At 39.7% G+C, this 12,838-nt stretch overlaps 1 long non-coding RNA gene across 1 annotated transcript; it reads right to left on the bottom strand.

The window, feature by feature from the left end:
• Positions 1 to 608: 608 nt before the first annotated feature.
• Positions 609 to 4,285, bottom strand: LOC114061713. Its single transcript, XR_003572188.1, has 2 exons — positions 3,464 to 4,285; positions 609 to 1,595 (listed from the first exon to the last, which is right to left on the bottom strand). It is a non-coding gene; the product is annotated as an uncharacterized LOC114061713 (long non-coding RNA).
• Between the last annotated feature and the right edge of the window lie 8,553 nt (positions 4,286 to 12,838).

Raw genomic sequence — 12,838 nt, 5'->3', positions numbered from 1 at the left:
GTAGGTGAAGGCAGAAGATGGAATATTCCATTATATGATTTTTTATAATTATTTTTAAATATAAACAGAAGTCTATACAAGATGCAGGTAACTTGTGACCTGGCACATTGGAAAAAATGACCTTGTAAAGGTTGATTTTCTCATCATCTTCAGTTTAACAAGAGTTGTGAGAGAGGAGAGATATTTCTTGGAGGGGATGAGAAAAAGGGAAACAGGGGAAACAACAGTTTAAAACAAACAAACAAACAAACAAACAAAACCCCCAAAGATTTCAGCCTGATTCAATTTGTGTTTTGTAATGTTGGAATGAGCAATCTGAAGAGTTCAAGATATTCAGCTGTGTAGGATGCCCCTTAGTGGTTGAATATAAATATTGTTGACAGATGAAATAACTTTAAACGCTGAAAACCCCCAAAATAATGTTTGTATTTAGTAAATGAGAACAAAGGGTTTTAAATGCTAACATATGTACAGAAGAGCCCACAAAACTATGTTTACATAAAACATCAGAAACAGTTGGAAAAATGGAAAGCAATAGTAAGAGAACATTCCTGAATAAGCTATTGCACTAAGTGAAAAAAAAAAAAAAACAGGGAGAAGGAGGGAAAAAAGGTCAGTCTCTATTTTTATTTTAATCAGAACGTATATTATGAGATGAGTTGGCTTTGCAGAGGAATTTGGTCAGATATTGAACTTCACAGTAAAACCCAACACAGTATTTTTACTGATACTTTCTAGAACAGAGAGTTACCGTACAGAGTTAGGAAGTTATCTGGTCTGGAGCCATGGGCGTTTCCCAGCACCATATGGTTGGTGTAGCCTGTGGCCATTTCTGCTGTGGCAGAAGGCTAGCAGCTTGTGTTACAATACACAGACATTGCTACTCAAAAGGCATCCAGAAATGTTTAAGATTCAATAAAAAAGGCTAGAGCGCACAAATTCTGTAATACACACAAATGTACCTATCTAGTTAGATAGAATAGTGAAAAGAGTCAATGGGAGATTAATTTGTTCTAACTCTTGTCTTGAGGAATATGTTGCCTTTAACTTCTTTTCCAAACCAGTCTTTGCATCAGAGTCAATTTGCAAAAGCTGCAATGCAGTGCAACTCTCCCAAAGCACAGCATCCCCATCAATCTGTTTACACCTACTCCGAATGTAACTGCATTTTTATACCTTTAGATCTCTATGTATACACTGGATAACAAAAGAAGTCCATTGTATTTACAGACAGTTTTTGTTATTTGGAAATCTGATGATTCTGATAGCAGTTATTTTTTTTTTCTTTCTTAAAGATGTCTGTCATTCTTCCATCTTTTTAACTTTGCATGTAGAAGTCACGAATGCAAAGTGTCTCGTTACCTCCACACTGGTAACTGAGGCAGAAAAGCCACTCATCAGCAGTACTGACATAATCCTGGACTTCCTGGATCACATCCCAACACAGCTCAAGGGGTCAAGGGAAATCTCTTTGTTTGAGTTAGCTGGTGTGTGCTGTAGCTGGATATACTGATCCCAAACACTCCCAGGAGGAATGCCGCCCGTTGCAGCGCTGTGTCTGATGGGTTGATAACAATTTTTGCTGCAGCTTGAGTCTGTGGGAGAAACAGGGCAAATTACATGCTGATTCAGCTGAGTGCACAACAAAAGAAGGTCTTTGCAACCTACAAAGCACTTCTTTCTTCCCTGTGCCATTTAAAATAGTATGACTCTGCTTTCTGCGAAAGAGTATTTGGCACAAACTATTGCATGTTTTGGAAGGCCCCCCTTTTTATCAGTTTGTAAAAGAAAGGACACATTTCTGATACAATTTTTCTTTCAATTGCAACTATTGATTTTGGTGACTTTAACAGGGTTCCACGTGGTTACTGTGCTGAGAGAGAGAGATGAATTAAGTGTGGAGGCTTAGGCATAAAGGAGAAGGGACCTTCTTGTTCAGTGAAGTACAAAGATCTCTTCCTTCCCACAGAGTAGCTGCTAACACAGAGATGCTCCCTTAAATGTCAGATATTAATTCAGGAAAGCAAGGCTAAAAGGAATCACGAGCGCTGCTCATGAGCTCCAGAAGTAAGACTAGACCAAGCAGACAAGTTTTAACACAGTTACTTCGTCAAGTACAACACAGAAACACAAAATGCCAAAGTAAACATAAAAAAAATAGTGAATTACCTATTATCTGAAAAACAATTAGAATAGAAATTAGGGTACTGTTGCTTGCTTAGTACATATGATACACTAACCAAGAAGCAGAAACACAGTTGCATGGACTCTCTAGAGAGCAAAATACAAATTCCAATACACACTGGTTCTTTGAGTTAAGACACATCATGTGTCTTTCTAATTGTTGGTTGGTTTGTTTTTTTTTTTACATGAAAAGAGGACTAGGCCTAAAATAATGTTTTTAATCCTTTCCCTTGCAATCCATGAACAGAAAGCATAGATGGCACCACTGAGAGGAGCAACAGATTCCAAGGAGCCTGGTTTTCACTTCCATCTTCTAGGTTTTTTAATAGAGCTTAAAGACTCATAGCTGAGTGCTCTGACCTTGATAAATGTATCATCTGACTGGGGCATTTTCAGCAGTAGAATAAATAAAGACAATGAAAATCCCAAACAGAACTACTATGTAAGGTGATACCAAAAGATATACAGGGAATCATGAAAGAAATTCACTTCTAGGTCTGAAACACAGTATCTTTAGCTCAGCTTCTCAACCACTCAATCATCATCTCTCAGTTACTATAGCCTATGATTCTGGATGCAGATCACATTGTTAAGAGCTGTGACATTTTCCAGAGAAAGGATAGATGCACTGTAAATATCAAAATATGTAGTACAATAAGGTAGATGTTCTACTTTGGTATATATATGTATATATATATAAATATATGCGTGTGTATATATATACTTGGCTGCTTTAGTCTCAATTATTCAGCTACTTTAACATATTTTCTATGCTTGCTTTTTTTTTTTTTCTTCATATAATGATTGAATGTCCCCCCATGTTCCAGAGAGCATCACTGATTGAGGTTTCACAGCCATGGAAGCTGGCTGAGGTGTTTCACTGACAGCTCATCTGAGTTGCTCAGGAAGCCATCACCCTTCTTCCCGTTAACATTTTCCTACTGCCCCAAACACACAAAGCCATTAAAAGAGAAAATTATGGAGAAGCAGTTTCTGTTTTAGCACCACAGAAGCACAAACTCCTTCCAAGTATTCTGCATTTGGTGTTCGTTCCACCATGATACCAATTATCAAGATATATTATAATTCAATTGCTTTTCAGCAGAGGCTTAATTAAGCCTTCTTTGTGTTGTTATGCAAGTTAACCCACAAGAAACAAATGTTCCCTTGGGTTGGCCATGCAGTAATTTGAAATAAAATCAGCCTGATCAAGAGAAACACAGGTACTTCGAAGATCAATTAAAAGCAAGAAGAAAACCAAACCCACATAATTTCATACCTGCAACAACCTTATATACCCAGGTGTCATTCTCCGGAGAGGAATCATCATGATTTCTGAGTCTTTGTAGAATTTCAGCCCCTGCAATTCTAGAACACACAAATCATTACTAAATCCCATGGATTTCTTACAAGTTGACCTCTTAATGAAGCATAACATTAAGCCTAATATTGTTTGCTACAATGCCAAAAGCACCCCAAGAAGCACAGTATGCAAACACCTTTTCCTCACCTGATGCTCTTCTCCCTCGAGCCCTTTACACGCTTTAGGTCCCAGGGCATATAAAGCCCAGCTCAGTTACATAACCTGTCACATGGGATCTGTCTGCACCACTTAGGTGTTGGCAGAGCCATAACTGTCCTGCCTGGGGCCAGGTATGTCTTGCAATATTGAAAGACTCTCTGGGAATGCCTAAAGCTCATTAAGAGAGTTGACCTCCTTAACAATAAAAGCACCTAAGCCTGCTTTATACATAGCACTGGACAAACTAAAAGGAGGTCATTATAGCATTTCATGTCATAGAGTGACGATGCAAATAGGATTGGATGGTGTTTACATAACTTAAAGCATATATTTAAACCCACTGGAGGGCCCACAGGAACCTTAATGCAGCCATGACCTGAGTGGAAAGGATGTGCTAATATTACATGGCTATTTGGAGGCATATTTAAAAATAAATTATTTTTTCCTGATAGTGTTCTCTTTTACTCAGCATTATGCATGTTCTTGCTTGCTTTTCTACTGCTTAATCTTTACCACTAAAAATACCTAATCCAATACTTACTGTTACTGTTATTACTACTTTCTGTTAACACTAATCTCTTGTCACTGGATTCAGTTCTGTTCCTGGAGTCATATAGTACACCCTGTGAGAAATGGTGACAAAATAATTTCTCCATCTTTTAGTAGTGTCCATAGATAGACCATGCTGAGAAAGATACTTTTTTTTTCATTATCAATACATGCACCCTTGAATATGGATAGCACGGCAGATTTTGGCTCCAGATACAGTCCCACTTGCAGGGTAAAAATCTTCAGATGTATCAGTGAGCACATTGAACCCACATCAGTTTTCATCACAAGTGTTCCAGAGATCAGTTCTGATTTGCACCCCTACAATCTCTGCTATGGTAGCCTAAAACTCTCTGAGAAATATTTCTGCTGTAAAAGAGTTTCTACTTGGAGAAATACTCTATATTAGGTATTCCACAACAATACCACTTTTCAAGAATTCTCATAACTCATCTTCTTTTCAGCAGATGCCTAATTAATGTTATATAAAGGAACATTTCTGTTTGATTCTGAGGTTCTGGCTTACATAGCACACAGTGGGCAGATCTCATTTTCCTTTTGCTGCACCATCTTTGTACCACACAAACCCTGTTGGCACCAGCAGAGTTATGTCTCATTCAAAAAAAAAGATAACTGGAGTGGAACTCATCCTATAGTGTAAGTTTAAATCATCATCAGTGAATCATCATGGAATGGTTTGGATTGGCAAGGAGCTTTGAAGGTCATCTAGATCCAACTCCCCTGCTATGGGCAGGGACAATTTCCATTAGACCAGGTTGCTCCAACCCCATTTAACTGGGCTTTGAATAGTACCACAGCTTCTCTGGGCTCTAAAAACAAGAGTCTGGGAACCTGCCAATCTGTTGGTTCCTTTGATTCATAACATGCAACTTGCATGGTGTTCCCATGCTAAACCTTAAGTGCTGTGTTCCTTAGTTATCAGAAATACTGTATGAACAGGAAGCAATCAACATAAAATTGGGAGCCTACTGAAGTTAATAGGAAGCATATTAGTACCTGCCAAAATGCATTTGAGATGAAAACCAGTACTATGAAAAGTTTTTCTTACTGTATGCCCCATGCCAGCTTTCCTGAAAAAGCAGGAGAGTGTCTGTGCTTGCTGCCCAGAGCAGGACAAGGCTAATGTTGCAGAGTCCTCCTTTTTTCTGGAAATACATAGAAATGCTGAGTTTTTCCTGAGTTTTTCCTTTAAATTTCTAGCCTTGTCTACATTCAAAGAAAAACCTCCTTACTGCAGTATCAGAGTTCCAGGAGCTGCAAAAAAATGCATTACTACATATTTCTGCCATTTTGTGTGTAACTCTTTCGATTTGGAGAATGGCAGTGAGATTCCTGTAGTATGGTATTCAGAATGGGAGAGCTTTCCAAACAAGTTTCTTTGTGCAGAAAATAAAAGGGAAAGGAAAGAATATGATTTGACTACCACATCTCTCTTTAAAAAGGATTTCTTGGCCATGCTCAACACAGCTGAATTGTAGAACATTTTCTGTAGTTGCAAGTGTTACCAAAATCTGTACTAGTTGCCCAAGGGCTCTGAAAGAATAACCTTCATAGGCTGTTTCAGGTGAACTTTGAACAAACAAGGGGCTGCCTCTGTTCCTTTTGAAGTTCAAGCCTCTGAGAATTGAGTCCTGACTGCCAGGACACAGAGATGAACGTGTTCCTCCTGGGTGCACCCCTCTCTGCCCCTCATGCACACCTGCAGACAGGCTCTTGGCAGCACCAAGGCACCTCAGGCAGGTGACATGTGTGCATGCTGATGGACAAGAGTTTCTTGTGACCCATCATATGCTCAAGGGCTTGGGGCTGATGTCTCCCACAGTGGTTGTTCCTACCTGACGGGAACAGACTGCAGGCAGAACACTGCAGGGCACTGCCTATGTGCTGATCAATAAATAGTTTAAAGCAAGACTCCCTGCTAGCCTGGAGGGTCATAAAGCCTGATTTACTGTAGGCCCTCCACACTGATACTAGGGCAAAATTTTACAAGAGGATTTTCCATAACACATTCACAATTTTCATTCTATACTTTGATGACAACATGATATTTGGAAGTCATAATTTTGAAAACAACCAACTTATTTAACTAAATAAGTACTTTCTAAAATTCATCATCCTTAAAGAGGCTGGGGCAGAGGAATACAGGGCAGGATTCTGAACTTACCTATGCCTTTCACTGCACCCTTCTGTGCAGGATAGGAGTAAACACAGAGGTTTGTCTTTGCAGGCAAATCAATAAAATAAACCATATAAAGAAAACAATCCAGCAAATCTTCCTCTACGCACAACTGTATGACTAATCCTGGGCCTTTTGACTTCAATAGTTATCAGATCTGAGAGTATGTCCTTGCAAATCATTCTGTGCATTACTTTACTTAAAAATTAGAGCTAAGCTAAAAGGAATTTTGCCTAAACCAAATGAACTGTCAGACTGGAGCTGACAGGACTGGGCACTGTCAGGTCACAGAAGGAAGAGATGGTCCTACCCCAAAGAACCTACAGTCTTTGGGTAGGCAGATTGTTGCCATCAGTTGAAGGAGCCCAGGGAAACAGAGAACATATCACTTGGTGAGGCAATGTTCTCAGCTCACTCACAGTCAGACTGTTTCCAGATTTTTTGTAGGCATTGCAGCAAAGCACAGAGCTGAGGGATGTGAAGGTGGTTAATGAATTTTAAGATGATGAAGCAGGCAAGGAGCAGGAACAATATTAGTTGTATTGTTGCATCACACAGTAATATCTTTGTGAAGCACAAAATTAAGGAGATGCACTGGAATATGGTGATGACAGAAGTAGGAAATACCATCAATAAAGAAGACTGCAACTTCGTGTAGATGAGCTGAGGCACAGACTTCAGAGAGTTCAGTCCTCAAAGTCATCTAAGGTTACAGATACACAGCAGCAAGAGATCTGTGTTGCTGAGGCTTATGGAGTTACCACTGAAGTAGCTTAAACTATCCGTTTATTTCCTGCTGGGAATTGACTCCTGCACTTCCCACAGCTCCACTGCCAAGTGGTTATTCCTGTGTTTGCAGCCTGCCAACCCACAGTGCTTTGATGCCATTGAGGGATGAAAGAACAGAAGCTGACAAAAATGTAACAGCAAAAGAATAGCTTAAATGTAAAGCTCATTTCTGCTATGGAGAAAGGAGAACTTCTTTCACGAAAGCAAAATTTGTCTTAAAATGCTGCAGTTTCTATCTGTTAGAAACTACAAGGTGGGGGGAGGGAATCTGTAACCATTTCCAAAGCAAAAGTAGGTAAGCGCTACTGCCACCGGCAAAGCACAAAGGCACTACCAACAGAGCTTGCCTGGAACCCAGTTCTGGTCAAGCAGGACTGGATACTTCTCTTCTAACTCCAGATAAGGCTTGCAGAGATGTCAGCCTTGGAACTAGTTGCTCTAAACTCCCATTCTAATTTACCTATTTTAAATGTTTATGTTAAGCTCAGGGCAAGAAGTGATAGTACAGTGAGTTGGTACAGCTAGCACAGACAAAGACATCAACAGTGTAAATACAGCCAGTCACACAAACTGCACCCTACCGATTAAAGCAGAAGAATTCAAAATGAACCTATCACAAGCTGTCATGAAGAATGGCTTTTAAGATGACCAAAGCAAATGAAAAGCATGTATTACAAGAAGAGGTTATGTTTAACCTCACAAAAGGAGGATCATCAAACCCTTCCTTATATTAGGAAGAAATTCTTCACAGAGAGGGTAATCAGGCATTGGAATGGGCTGCCCAGGGAGGTGGTGGATTCTCTGTCCCTGGAGGTATTTAAGAAGAGACTGGATGTGCCACTTAGTGCCATAGTCTAGTAACTGTGGTGGTAGTGGATCAAGGGTTGGACTTGATGATCTCAGAGGTCCTTTCCAATCCATCTGATTCTATGATTCTACAATTCCTCTCCTCTTAGATATTGATAAGCAGCAAGGATGTCCTTGAACACTGATTTTTACCTCATTCCCCAGAACACTGACTTTTACCTTATTCCCCAAATTCCAGATGCGGTCACTAGCCAAGCTTCATTTCCCCTCACTAAGGGGAAGTCTTCATAGTGGCAAAGCAACACTAGTAACACTGAGTGGCCCATTACACATCAAAAAGCAAACACACGAGAAGGACTGAATTTAAGGCTCTGCATAAACAGCTACTATCTGACCTGATATGCGCATACCTCATCATTGTGGGGACAATCTCCAACACAACTGTGTGTGCCACTTAGCTGCTATTAATCCCTGACAGTAGATTCTTAGTGACTCTAAAAGAATGACAAACAATGGTGCTGTTTTGCAAAGAAACAAGGCACTAGGCTCTTTCCTGTGAACAACCTGAAATTTGCCTTCTGTTTAAAAGAGATGGAGGAACGAGAGGAAAGCTTGTTAAGGAGCAAGGCATGTTTTCTCACTCTGCTCTGCTCCCCAAAGTCCACTATACCAAGCCACCCACCAGATCCTGGCTCCTGTGCCAGGCTGAACATGTGTTCCTGGCTATCCAGTCCTCAGTGGGTGTTTTTCACTGCAAGAGTTGGTGTGAGAGATTTTGTTACAATCTGTGATGAGAAAACTGTTTATGTTGTGTCCTTTGCTGCTTCTGTGGCTGATGAGACTAAAAGCTGGATTGTCAAACTCCATGCCCTCCTGGGCATCCCTCATTCCATTTACAGAGGGCTCCAGATCCCGAGAGGCTTCATCACAGCATCTCAGGTATCTTCTGCATCTTGATACACAGCGTACAGATATACTGACAGATATTACCTGTGTAATCATTGTAACCTGCTCACTGCACATACACACACAGGTCAGAGCCTTTGGAATTTGAACTTGCTTGTAAAAAGCCAGACAGATCATTCCCAGCAGTGCTGTACTGCTGCTGGAAATCTTATCAGTAAAACTGTGCCCATGAGCAAATGCATATGCAGCCAACTCTTGAGCAGGGTTCTTCCTCCTCCTGTATCTCCCACACTGCAACCCTGTTACACACATGCCAAATCTCTGAGTCACACAAATGAGAGAGCTTAGGCAGCAGCCTTCTGACATATAATTCAAGAAGCAGATATTTGGGTATGGCAGCTGAGGATAGGTCATGAGATCTCCTAAATGCCTGTGAATGACTGGGTGGCTTGCAAAGAACTGCCATACTTCATGTGTGTGAAAGACCCTAACATACTGTAGGCACTGCTTTTCTGTAGCTAGGGACATTTTTCATTTATTTCAGAGCACAGCCCACAGTGTGAAAATATAGGTGCAGTGGGAGTGTTTGGGGTACCAGCACTCCAGAACAGAAAATGATTCTTTCTAAGAAGACACAGATACATTGAAAGTATGACCACAAATTTGTTTCTAATTCCAAGGCTATGATTTACAACAGAAGTGCACAACTTCGGCCAGTCGTTTCATTGCTACCTCTCTGCTCTTTGAAAAAACAAAATTTTCCTATAGTCAAAATGTGTGGGTGACTATATTCCATATGGTTTTATAAATTGTGAGTCATGAATCCTACAAAAGCACCTGTTCCACCTTCTAAACAATCCTGTAAAATCTTCTTTTTGGAAGGGTTGAAACTTGTTCTATACGTGATCACAGTTAAAATTAATCTAGTGCTATTATCAAAAAGTAGAATTTTATTGACATTTACCATTCCTGCATTAGCAAATGTGTCTAAACATCCAGAGAATATGAAGTCTGCCTTAGTGGTCTCCTAGGAAAGTTTCTTGCATTTAACAACAACAGATATCTAGATCTGTAAAGTCCAAAAATGGTTTGATTTAGAAATCGTAAATGCTTTGATCCATCCCGAATATATTCTCCTGTATGCTGCATGTCTCCAATGCAACAGGCTAGTGAATTAATCCACCAAAACCAAAAAAGGTCTGTAAATTATCTTGTAAGACTTTAAACTGAAGTATAAAAAAATAGAAATTACTTGGGCTTTCCAAGTATGACAGAAAATCCTTCAAAACCTTTAATCAAAATTACATAGCTTTAGTGGGAACCTTGCTAGCTGATTTTTTTTGTTCTTATATGCTGATATGTTCCCTTGTTTTAAAATTTAAAATTTCCTTCACATTGCTGATTACACGTGGTTCCCATCCCTTACTGTCTGTCTTCCAATTTAAATGTTCTAATCCCTTAAGGAGACTTCTATTATTTCTGGCTTGTCACTGTGCCAGCACAGTTGTGGCTATTTAACACTATTGATAGTCTATTTTTAGGCATAATCCCATGTAAAGGTACCTGTCTTATGTTGTGAACTCTCTAGCTGAACACTCTAAAATTCATCAACTTAAGAAGAGGGTAAAACAATCTACGCAATAAATATGAAATAAAGCATGAGAAACAGATTAATCCAAAACCCACAATTTCTCTAACATTTATTTTTTCATTAGGTAGTCTTTATTCTGATGAAGTGTTGTGGATGTCTGACTGTGAGGCCAAGCAGAAACTACTAGAACCGAATTCAAATTATGTGGGAGTGGAAATAAAAACAAGAGGAGCAGAGCAGTGAGCATTTGCACTGAACTAAGATCCACTGGACTTAGCAAGGAGTTCTCTCTTCAGAGATTGTATTTCCCACAACAAAACACTAACAGCTCACTAGGGCCAAATGGAATTCACCCTGGAGCTCTAAACCAACCGAAGGATGAAATAACACAACCACGAGCTGCAGTGTATAACCTCTCACTGGGAATTTTGTGTGTCAGGGGATGGGAAAGTGGGGAAATGGCTAATTTTTACAAAGGACTTCAGGGGTGATCTGAGGAACTACAGATGAATGGATAAGATGTCCTTGTTCAGCAAGTCAGTAAGAACCATTGCAGGGAACAGAATGAGCAGACATGTAAAAAAATAAATTGGGATGCACTCCATTAAGCATCTGTGAAGGGAAGACACACTTCACAAGCCTACTGGCTTTTCTTTAGGAACTGAAAAATAAGCATACAAGATGTACTAAAGTGCATTTTTAAAATTCAATGGAGAAAAAAAAAACAACTTAAAAAAGAAGTCTCATGGGCCACAAAGATCCTATTTGAATTAATAGGCAATTAAAAAATATGAAAGAAGAAGTAGAAAAATAGGAATGCAACCTTTTCCCACTGGAAGGAAATCACCAATGCAATCCTATGGGGTTTTTTGTCAGGATCTGTGCTGCTCAGCAAAGTCTTAAATGACCTGGAAAAGGTGATGAATAATGGGAGAACTGAGACTGCTGATTTCACTACAGTTATCACAGGGACTAAAATCAAAAGCTGACTGTGCAAAGCTGCAGAAAAGCACTATGACCACAGATAACTTGTGATAAAATGGCAGATGAAATTCCATGTAGGACATTGCAAAATGGTGCACATAATTACCTAAACTGATAAGGACTGTTAAGGATTAAAATAATGATTCCATGAAGATGTCAGCTCCATATCCAGTAAGAGATCAAAAAAGCAACTGAATTATTTGGAAAGGACTAGAGAACACATCAAACCACACTTCAAAAAATGAGTGGTGAACCGGCATTTTTAATAACATGAGTAGTTTTTGTTCTCTCATCTCTGAAAGGATGAAGCAGACTTAGAAAAAATACAGAAAAGGGTATAAAGAAAAGTAGGAAAAGTTTCTTTATGAAGAATGTGCAAATAGGCCTTCAGTCTTACCTCTCCTTATGGGAAGCTGATGTCACCTTTATTTGGAAACCACAAGGTACTACAATTGCTAGGGGTGCAAATATCTGGACTGCTTCATCTTAAAATTTATCTCTGACCAGTTTTGACTCTGATGGAAATTCACTCCAACTTAAGAGATGTGTTCATGGATTTCCACTCATTTGAGCCAAAGACAATCACACAATTACTAAACAATCCACCTCAAAGACCTGTAAACCAAAGTTCACTTCAGGAGGAATGCGACTGACAGGCTGCAGGCTGGAAGCTGCCCTTTGTATAGGTTCTACAAAGGTTTTCCATGAGGTGCAGATGAATTAATTCCTATGACCTTCTACACAGAAGTCTTTCCCTCCCAGAAATGATTTGGTTTTACACTGTCTATAGGAAGTGTCCACTTATACAGATTAGGCAGAATTCTCCTTTGCTTGGTTCCCTACAGTCTGAAACACTCATCTTCATTAACTTGGTGTCATGTATTTTTCTGAGCACTAAAAACCCAATGGAAGGCTGAGTGTAGCACTGTGAAAAAAAGATTGCCAGTCACTATCAAAATGCAAAGCACAATCAAGAGAGGGTGCTTTAATTTCAGATAGACAGCTGTAAAATTGCTTAGCAAAGATAGTTGGAAATTTGCTTGTACTTCTTCCCAACTGCAATGCAGAGGTGAATGGCTGTGTACTGATAAAGCCATCTGTCTTGTGGGTGCCTGGAGGAAGCCTCAGCACCAAAGCAATATTGCCAGTTTTACAGTTAATATCCTGGTGCACAATACTCTTGAGCTGAGAGTTGGATCGCAGACATTTCCGCTGCCTTAGGGCATCCCAGAACACAGCACGCTTGGTTGTAATGACTCTTGCTCAAAAGCACAGGCTGCTGGACTGGGAAAGGGGATGAATAATGCTG

This window comes from Empidonax traillii, unplaced genomic scaffold (genome assembly GCF_003031625.1).
Source record: "Empidonax traillii isolate 1590-97213 ecotype Southwest subspecies unplaced genomic scaffold, ASM303162v1 scaffold352:size1026972, whole genome shotgun sequence".
Lineage (NCBI taxonomy): Eukaryota > Metazoa > Chordata > Aves > Passeriformes > Tyrannidae > Empidonax > Empidonax traillii.
The sequence above is the reverse complement of the archived record's forward strand: the minus strand, read 5'-3'. Positions and strand labels throughout refer to the sequence as shown.